Raw genomic sequence first — 10,000 nt, 5'->3', positions numbered from 1 at the left:
GTTCCAGGGTGCTGAGATGGCTGACGTTTTGCTCCGCTCTCGACGGTCACCGCGCAATGCAAGAACAGGCCAAAAACTGGCCAAAACGGCCCAAAAACGGGCCAAAACTGGCCATTTTTGGCTGCGCGAGCGAGCGGCGAGCGGCGGACAGCGAGCGAAGCGAGAGGCAGCACCGTCCCTGCTATACGAAAGCCCCATCCAGCCCTGTGCCACCCGGGGGGTTCCAGGGTGCTGAGATGGCTGACGTTTTGCTCCGCTCTCGACGGTCACCGCGCAATGCAAGAACAGGCCAAAAACTGGCCAAAACGGCCCAAAAACGGGCCAAAACTGGCCATTTTTGGCTGCACGAGCGAGCGGCGAGCGGCGGACAGCGAGCGAAGCGAGAGGCAGCACCGTCCCTGCTATACGAAAGCCCCATCCAGCCCTGTGCCACCCGGGGGGTTCCAGGGTGCTGAGATGGCTGACGTTTTGCTCCGCTCTCGACGGTCACCGCGCAATGCAAGAACAGGCCAAAAACTGGCCAAAACGGCCCAAAAACGGGCCAAAACTGGCCATTTTTGGCTGCACGAGCGAGCGGCGAGCGGCGGACAGCGAGCGAAGCGAGAGGCAGCACCGTCCCTGCTATACGAAAGCCCCATCCAGCCCTGTGCCACCCGGGGGGTTCCAGGGTGCTGAGATGGCTGACGTTTTGCTCCGCTCTCGACGGTCACCGCGCAATGCAAGAACAGGCCAAAAACTGGCCAAAACGGCCCAAAAACGGGCCAAAACTGGCCATTTTTGGCTGCACGAGCGAGCGGCGAGCGGCGGACAGCGAGCGAAGCGAGAGGCAGCACCGTCCCTGCTATACGAAAGCCCCATCCAGCCCTGTGCCACCCGGGGGGTTCCAGGGTGCTGAGATGGCTGACGTTTTGCTCCGCTCTCGACGGTCACCGCGCAATGCAAGAACAGGCCAAAAACTGGCCAAAACGGCCCAAAAACGGGCCAAAACTGGCCATTTTTGGCTGCACGAGCGAGCGGCGAGCGGCGGACAGCGAGCGAAGCGAGAGGCAGCACCGTCCCTGCTATACGAAAGCCCCATCCAGCCCTGTGCCACCCGGGGGGTTCCAGGGTGCTGAGATGGCTGACGTTTTGCTCCGCTCTCGACGGTCACCGCGCAATGCAAGAACAGGCCAAAAACTGGCCAAAACGGCCCAAAAACGGGCCAAAACTGGCCATTTTTGGCTGCGCGAGCGAGCGGCGAGCGGCGGACAGCGAGCGAAGCGAGAGGCAGCACCGTCCCTGCTATATACGAAAGCCCCATCCAGCCCTGTGCCACCCGGGGGGTTCCAGGGTGCTGAGATGGCTGACGTTTTGCTCCGCTCACGACGGTCACCGCACCACGCAAGAACGGACCATAAACAGGCCAAAACAGCCCAAAAACGGGCCAAAACTGGTCATTTTTGGCTGCGCGAGCGAGCGGCGAGCGGCGAACAGCGAGCGAAGCGTGAGGCAGCACCGTCCCTGCTATACGAAAGCCCCATCCAGCCCTGTGCCACCCGGGGGGTTCCAGGGTGCTGAGATGGCTGACGTTTTGCTCCGCTCACGACGGTCACCGCGCCATGCAAGAACGGACCAAAAACAGGCCAAAACAGCCCAAAAACGGGCCAAAACTGGCCATTTTTGGCTGAGCGAGCGAGCGGTGAGCGGCGAACAGCGAGCGAAGCGAGAGGCAGCACCGTCCCTGCTATACGAAAGCCCCATCCAGCCCTGTGCCACCCGGGGGGTTCCAGGGTGCTGAGATGGCTGACGTTTTGCTCCGCTCACGACGGTCGCCGTGCCACGCAAGAACGGACCAAAAACAGGCCAAAACAGCCCAAAAACGGGCCAAAACTGGCCATTTTAGGTTGCGCGAGCGAGCGGCGAGCGGCGAACAGCGAGCGAAGCGTGAGGCAGCACCGTCCCTGCTATACGAAAGCCCCATCCAGCCCTGTGCCACCCGGGGGGTTCCAAGGTGCTGAGATGGCTGACGTTTTGCTCCGCTCACGACGGTCACCGCGCCACGCCAGAACAGACCAAAAACAGGCCAAAACAGCCCAAAAACGGGCCAAAACTGGCCATTTTTGGCTGCGCGAGCGAGCGGCGAGCGGCGAACAGCGAGCGAAGCGAGAAGCAGCACCGTCCATGCTATACGAAAGCCCAATCTAGCAAAGAACAGCCCAAAAGGAGGCAAAAACGGGGCAAAAGGGGCAAAAACGGGGCAAAACTTGGCCATCTTTGGTCGAGCGGCGGAGAGCCAGCGAGCGAAGTGTGGGGGCAGGGCAGCACCTGCCCTGTGTTGTTATCTGAATGCCCCATCTCGCCCTGTGTTGTTATCTGAAGGCCCCATCAAGCACGCGAAAAGGGCGAAACAGGCCAAAACACGACGGTCTGTCGTCGAACGAAGTATGCAGACGGGTCAAGAGCAGCCTTGGTTGGGGTCATTGTATTGTCTGAACCCAAACCCAACTGTATACAGGTGAGGTGAGGTGAGGTGAGGTGAGGTGAGCTGCGAGGCTGGTGAAGAAGCAAGCGAGGGCATCGAGGCCAAGGTGTATTGGTTGCTTGCAGCTGCTGCTCCCCTGATATGACGGTGAGTTCAGGCAACAACGGTATGATATGACGGTGGGGATGCTGCCCGTGCTGCAGACGTGCCACTGGCACCGCAGCACGTTGGTTGGTGCTTGCGCCTGCACAGCAGCAACGAAGTGGTAACAATGCATCGACCTGTGCAGTGACAGCTCCGTGATTGCTTGCGCCACATCGAATCAAAGGCAGGCACTCGGTCGCCACGTGCAGCGGCTCGTGCATTGCTGAGCGCTGCTGCACTTGGACATCTCATCGAATCAAAGGCACTCCGAAGTTGAATGCATCCCGTCGGATATTTCGAGCGTTCGACTGTCGCTTTCAACCTCGTCAGCGTGGAGGGCAGTGAATTTGGGGGGGAGGGGGGGACGAATCCGTGCGACGCAGGGCTGGATCTCAGTGGATCGTGGCAGCAAGGCCACTCTACCACTTACAATGCCCCATCGCGTATTTAAGTCGTCTGCAAAGGATTCGGCCCGTCGTCCGTGCGGAATTTCACTTCCCGATGGCCACCCGTGGCTATACTGTAATATCCCTCGCTTTTAAAAATTATTAATAAAGATTTATATGTAAATTGGAGGACCTATATGTAAATATAGAAATTACAAGGACTAAACTGCTAAGTTGCAAAAAAGAAAAAAAAAGGGAAAACCGAAAATTCGGTATTATCCCACCGCCTCCCACGCACTCTGTTTCTTCCAGAAACAGAGAGAGCGGTGGGGCGTGAGGACAAGAAGGAGAGTGGTAGAAGAAGAGGAGGTGGCTGCAGCGAGGGCTGCAGCGAGAAGCTGTGGGGCGTGGGGAGAAGAAGAGAGGAAGAAGAGGGAGAAGAGAAGAAGAAGAAGAAGAAGAAGAGAAGAGGATAGCTGCGGCAAGGCTGCAGCGAGGAGGTGTGTGGGGTTGGGGAGGAAAAGGGAAGAGGAGAAGAAGAGGGAAAAGAGAGGGAAGAGGAGAAGAAGAGGGAAAAGAGAGGGAAGAGGGAGAGGAGCGAGAGGTGGCAGCAGCTAGGGCTGCAGCACCTCTGTTTCCTGCAGGTGGAAACAGAGGAGAGGTGTGGGGCGTTCGAAGAGGAGAAGAAGAAGAAGAGGAAGAGGAAGCAGGGGAAGAGGTTGTGATACCTCTGTTTCCTGCAGACGAAACAGAGGAGAGGGTGTGGGTGACGTCGGGGAGAAGAAGGGAAGGAAGGAGAAGAAGAGAAGAAGAAGAAAGGAAGAAAAGGCTGTGGCCGTGGCTGAGGCTGCGACTGCAGCATGCAGCTGGGAAAGAAGAGAAGGAAAGGAAGAAGAAGAGAAAGGAAGAAGGGAAGGAGAGGAAGAAGAGAAGGGGCTGCGGCTGCGGCGATGGCAGCTGCAGTTGGAAGAGAAGAAGGAGAGGAAGATGAGCAGGGGAGGAAGAAAAGGCTGTGGCCGTGGCTGAGGCTGCGACTGCAGCATGCAGCTGGGAAAGAAGAGAAGGAAAGGAAGAAGAAGAGAAAGGAAGAAGGGAAGGAGAGGAAGAAGAGAAGGGGCTACGGCTGCGGCGATGGCAGCTGCAGTTGGAAGAGAAGAAGGAGAGGAAGATGAGCAGGGGAGGAAGAAGAGGCTGCGAGTGTGGTGGCTGCGGCCGTGGCTGCGACTCCGGCTGCGGCTGCGACGTTGGCTGCGGTAGCTGCGGCAGCGGTGGTGGCTGCAGTAGCTGCAGTAGCTGCTTTTGGGAAAGAGAAAGAGTAGGAACGAGAGAAGGGAAGAAGGAAATAGTGCAGTGGAAGGGGGCTGCGGTTGTGACCGCAGTTGCGGTCGTGGCTGCGATTGTGGCAGCGGCAGCGACGGCGGCTGTGGCAGCTGTGTTTGGGAAAGAAAAAGAAGGAATGAGAGTAAGAGAGAGCAGGTGACTGTGCCTCGATGTTCGACACGTGGTGTAGTTGCGAAGAAAGGAAGAAAACGGGAGCACAAAACGAAACAGAGAGAGGACACGGAGGAAAAGTAGAAAGATTGGATTGGCACCTTCCTTGGATATTCAGATCAAAATATTTGAAAGGCAAGTTTCCCACTTGTTTCGATCCTTTCTATTGCAAGTTCCCTGTTCGTTTCTCCTATAATTGCTCTGATATGTCTTATTGCAAGTTCTCTGATCGTCTCTCCTATAATTGCTCTGATATGTCTTATTGCAAGTGTTCTAACCTTTTCTATTGCAAGCTTTTTAATCTTTTCTCTTGCAAGTATCCTGATCGTTCCTCGTTGCCATTTTTATCTCTACATTTGCTTTGAATATGAGGAACTTTGAATTGTTCTAGCCTTGCATTTGATATATCTCCTGTTTAGACGTAACGATTCGAATCTGTGCAACTTCTGAGATTCTGACCTTTTGATACCGAGCTGCCTATAAGTCTTTGTGGAAACTCTGATTTGTTCAAAACTGATTTCATTGGAAACTAGACTCGTAGACCTTTCCTTGATATATGGATTGAAAGATTTGGAATCTAAACACCTGCCCAGTTATCTGTTGAATCTGACATTATGAATTCTGCCAACAAAGATTTTGTTCTACGACACTTGCTTACCAAATTATTTGTAACTCTCTCTGTTGGACAGTTCAATTCATATGAAGCCTGTCTTATCTGAAAGTATTATCCAATGATTATTTCTGAGTAAATTGGAGCACGATTGATAGTTTGAATCATTTGTTCAATGTGCCTTTTGTATTCTGCCAGAAATCGAGCTTTGGTCGATTTCTCATATTCTGGTTTCATTCCTTTGGAAGTTGATACCCTTTAGCTTTCTTATTCAATTGAGCTTTATATTACTGCTTTGAATTCTTTTATGCTCTTGTCCCTAAAATTATTGCATTCTTGAAAACTGTTGTGTAACGTTTATGCTATATCGTATTGACTCATATAGGCACATGTATATCCTATTGTTTCGCATTTGCTTTTGATATGTGCCTATTCCAGTTTCATTCCTTTGGACATTGAATTCATCAAATCTTCTTATTTGAATTGAGCTATATATGATTGTTTGGAATCCTTGAATGCTCTTGCTTTCATTTCGTTTCCAAATCTGAATACATTTGTGAGAGATTTGTCCCTTGCATCCTATTTGACACGTAAAGGCACATGTACGTTTGTTGTTCCGCGTGTGCTTCCGATATTATGCTACTTATTGTTTAAACTGCCCTCTTGTATTCTGGTGTTGTGGGATAATGTGAACCTTTGCCAGAAATGGTAAAGGGAGTTATGCATAGAGCCTGCGATGCTCTGCCGGCCCCCTCTGACTTCACCTAGACGTGGGTGGATGGAGCTCCCAGACGTGGGAGACTTCTGTCTGGTGGTCATTCAGAAATGGATGAATCACATTCTGTCTGTGATCCCACTACACCCTCTATATGTTTGATATGACATCCAGAGTTTTGGTGAGTTATTTCTGTTCATGCTCTGGATAAGTATGATATGATTGCAACGTCAAGGACGACGTTTGAGCTTCTGTACGACATATGAGTTTGATATGCTCTGAAATGCTTCATTCATTATTGATATGTTTCGAAATGTTCCATATGTTGTTGATATGCTCCGGAACATTTTATCTGCCATTGATATGCTCCAATTACTCTGGGCTCCATTTGCTATGAACTGATATGTTCTGAAATGTCCTATCTACCATTGATAAGCTCCGATATGTTTCCTTTGTTACTGATATGCTCTAATTACTCTGTGCTCCATTTGCTATGAACTGATATGTTCTGAAATGTCCTATCTGCCATTGATATGTTCCAATTACTCTATGCTCTATTCGTTATGGATCAAATATGTTTTGAATGACATGATACGTATGATTTGGTATCTATTGAGATGGTATCCTTGAGAATTCTTGTATTCTGCCTTGCATTATGATACCTTACTCGTTTGAAACCGTTCCTTTTGTTCTGAATATGCTTTGTCACTTGCTGAGCCGTTTTTGGCTCACTCCGTTGTTATATAAATCTTTCAGGTCAGCTTGTCACTCTTCGAGATGTTGATTTGGGCTGAGGCAGTGGATAGCTATTCAGAATTATGGGCAAGTCTGGGTGGTTATTATGATATTGTTGTATAAGTATGTTTTGTATGTAATGAAATGTTGTCGATGAATCGAAATGGATATACTGTGTAAAAGTGTTAGAAGATCTCTCTTATTTGGAATTTCGGAATGTTAAGTCTAATTTATGACGATATGAACTTGTGGTGAATAGTTGGAGTTCTGATTGTATAATTTATTTAGCTTGTGGATTTATAAATGTTGTTCATGTTTGTCAAGTTGGCTTGGGTTGCCATAAATGTGAATTATCGAGTGATGTGATATATGATTTTAAAATGCACAGGTTTTATGGATGTGAATTTGATTGAATGTTTTTCAGTGTCCTCAAACGTTAGTTTGGATCCTGGATGGATTGGTCTGTGATGAAAATTGTTTTAATATCATGGATAATATTTTGAGGGGCGTGACAGAGGTGGTATCAGAGCATTGTTTGAGGATTACTGAAATATTTGATATGTTGACATGCAAAATATATTGAGGTCTAGTGAACTATAGTGATTGGTGGAAATTTTCTTTGATGTATTTTAGGAATCTGGGATGATGAGGACATTGGTCCTCCTATTTCATTTGTTTCTGATTAATTAAGGGGAATGAAAGGATTGATCGAGGATATTGAATCAGAGTGGCGCAGCGGAAGCATGGTGGACCTAATTTCATTGGTGGTAGAAAAATGGATGATGCGAATAGAGAAGATATTCGATGTATAAAATTGTTCTGATGATCGAAATATTTCTTTTGCTACCTTATATTGGAAGTAGAGGCTGATTATTATTGGCAACAATGAAAAGAATTTTTGGAGATATGTGGCAAGAATAATAAGGATAAGTTTAGCAATAAGAATATGATTGGAAATGAATCAGAAAGTAATGACAAGAGGGTCAAGACATTTGGATTTGAAAAGGAAAGTCACCACCAAAGACTTAATCATGTGTGAATTACAAGTTAAATTATGAAACAAGTTTGTGTTTTCGGGTGATTGGAGTCTATTTTGCTTGTAGAAAGTTAGATCATAAAATAAAAGTTTGCCCTTTGAACAAGAAGAAAGAGTCACTGCCTCCTAAATCATCAGCCCATGTCAGAGTGTATGCTATCACTGAATATGATTCTAAGACTTCTGAATTAGTGGTCGAAGGTATTATGCATGTTTATGAAAGAATGCAAATATTTGTTCGACCATGGGTCCAATCTACGATTTGATTCGTAATATTTTGCTTATCACTTGGGTATTCAACCTAGACCACTGTATTATGTGGTATATGTAAGTACGATCATTAGAGATTCTTTGATAACGAACTTGAATCTGGTCCTCTTGTCTGATTTTTATTGGAGAACTTGAACTTTTGCTGATTTAGTTCTCCTAGAGATTTGGAGTTATGATATTATACTTGGTATGGATTGGCTATCTTCTTATCATACCAGTATGGATTGGTATATAACCAATGATCACTTTTTGTGTATTTGATCAGCCGATCTTTTATTTTGAGAGTATTGGGACATGATTTATCTCTTTGCCTAATGTATCCCAGGATGACTTGCTTGGATTATCTCCAAATGTGATCTTGCTTTTGATTTGGTCCTTTGGACAATCCCAATATCTAAGCCTCTCTACAGAAAGATATCATTTGAGTAAGTGGAATTGGAAAAGCAACTACAAGGATTATTAAATGAGGATTTTATTTGGCTTAATATTTCATCATGGGGTGCTCTGGTGTTAGTTAAAAAGATGTATGGAACATTGAGGCTTTGTAATGATTATAGACAATTGAATCAGGTGACAATAAAAAATGAGTATTTCCTGAAGTAACGACTTGCTTGATTAACTGTAGGGTGCGCAAGTATTTTTAGAAAAATTGCTTGAAGGTCGGGTTACCGTCTATTGAGGATCAAGGAGGAGAATATTTCGGTCCCTCGTGGATAATTATGTAATTGTATTGTATTGATGAAACTATTTAAGAGTAGGAGGAGGAAATAGAGATATCATAATCCTCATCTTTTCATCGATTGAGCTATGATCAATTTAGAGGACTAAATTTTCTTTTAAGGGGGGGAGAGTGTAATATCCCTCGCTTTTAAAAATTATTAATAAAGATTTATATGTAAATTGGAGGACCTATATGTAAATATAGAAATTACAAGGACTAAACTGCTAAGTTGCAAAAAAGAAAAAAAAAGGGAAAACCGAAAATTCGGTATTATCCCACCGCCTCCCACGCACTCTGTTTCTTCCAGAAACAGAGAGAGCGGTGGGGCGTGAGGACAAGAAGGAGAGTGGTAGAAGAAGAGGAGGTGGCTGCAGCGAGGGCTGCAGCGAGAAGCTGTGGGGCGTGGGGAGAAGAAGAGAGGAAGAAGAGGGAGAAGAGAAGAAGAAGAAGAAGAAGAAGAGAAGAGGATAGCTGCGGCAAGGCTGCAGCGAGGAGGTGTGTGGGGTTGGGGAGGAAAAGGGAAGAGGAGAAGAAGAGGGAAAAGAGAGGGAAGAGGAGAAGAAGAGGGAAAAGAGAGGGAAGAGGGAGAGGAGCGAGAGGTGGCAGCAGCTAGGGCTGCAGCACCTCTGTTTCCTGCAGGTGGAAACAGAGGAGAGGTGTGGGGCGTTCGAAGAGGAGAAGAAGAAGAAGAGGAAGAGGAAGCAGGGGAAGAGGTTGTGATACCTCTGTTTCCTGCAGACGAAACAGAGGAGAGGGTGTGGGTGACGTCGGGGAGAAGAAGGGAAGGAAGGAGAAGAAGAGAAGAAGAAGAAAGGAAGAAAAGGCTGTGGCCGTGGCTGAGGCTGCGACTGCAGCATGCAGCTGGGAAAGAAGAGAAGGAAAGGAAGAAGAAGAGAAAGGAAGAAGGGAAGGAGAGGAAGAAGAGAAGGGGCTGCGGCTGCGGCGATGGCAGCTGCAGTTGGAAGAGAAGAAGGAGAGGAAGATGAGCAGGGGAGGAAGAAAAGGCTGTGGCCGTGGCTGAGGCTGCGACTGCAGCATGCAGCTGGGAAAGAAGAGAAGGAAAGGAAGAAGAAGAGAAAGGAAGAAGGGAAGGAGAGGAAGAAGAGAAGGGGCTACGGCTGCGGCGATGGCAGCTGCAGTTGGAAGAGAAGAAGGAGAGGAAGATGAGCAGGGGAGGAAGAAGAGGCTGCGAGTGTGGTGGCTGCGGCCGTGGCTGCGACTCCGGCTGCGGCTGCGACGTTGGCTGCGGTAGCTGCGGCAGCGGTGGTGGCTGCAGTAGCTGCAGTAGCTGCTTTTGGGAAAGAGAAAGAGTAGGAACGAGAGAAGGGAAGAAGGAAATAGTGCAGTGGAAGGGGGCTGCGGTTGTGACCGCAGTTGCGGTCGTGGCTGCGATTGTGGCAGCGGCAGCGACGGCGGCTGTGGCAGCTGTGT

General features: G+C 48.3%; 1 long non-coding RNA gene across 1 annotated transcript in view; it reads left to right on the top strand.

The window, feature by feature from the left end:
* Window positions 1-4,623: 4,623 nt before the first annotated feature.
* Window positions 4,624-10,000, top strand: part of LOC135653919 (uncharacterized) — a 7,815-nt gene continuing 2,438 nt past the window's right edge. The window contains exon 1 of the long non-coding RNA XR_010502662.1: window positions 4,624-10,000. This exon is cut by the window's right edge and continues 190 nt beyond it. This is a non-coding gene — a long non-coding RNA (uncharacterized LOC135653919).

The sequence above is a fragment of the Musa acuminata genome, unplaced genomic scaffold (assembly GCF_036884655.1).
Source record: "Musa acuminata AAA Group cultivar baxijiao unplaced genomic scaffold, Cavendish_Baxijiao_AAA HiC_scaffold_44, whole genome shotgun sequence".
In the NCBI taxonomy this organism is placed as follows: Eukaryota; Viridiplantae; Streptophyta; class Magnoliopsida; order Zingiberales; family Musaceae; genus Musa; species Musa acuminata.
This window is presented reverse-complemented; position numbering and strand designations above follow the sequence as displayed.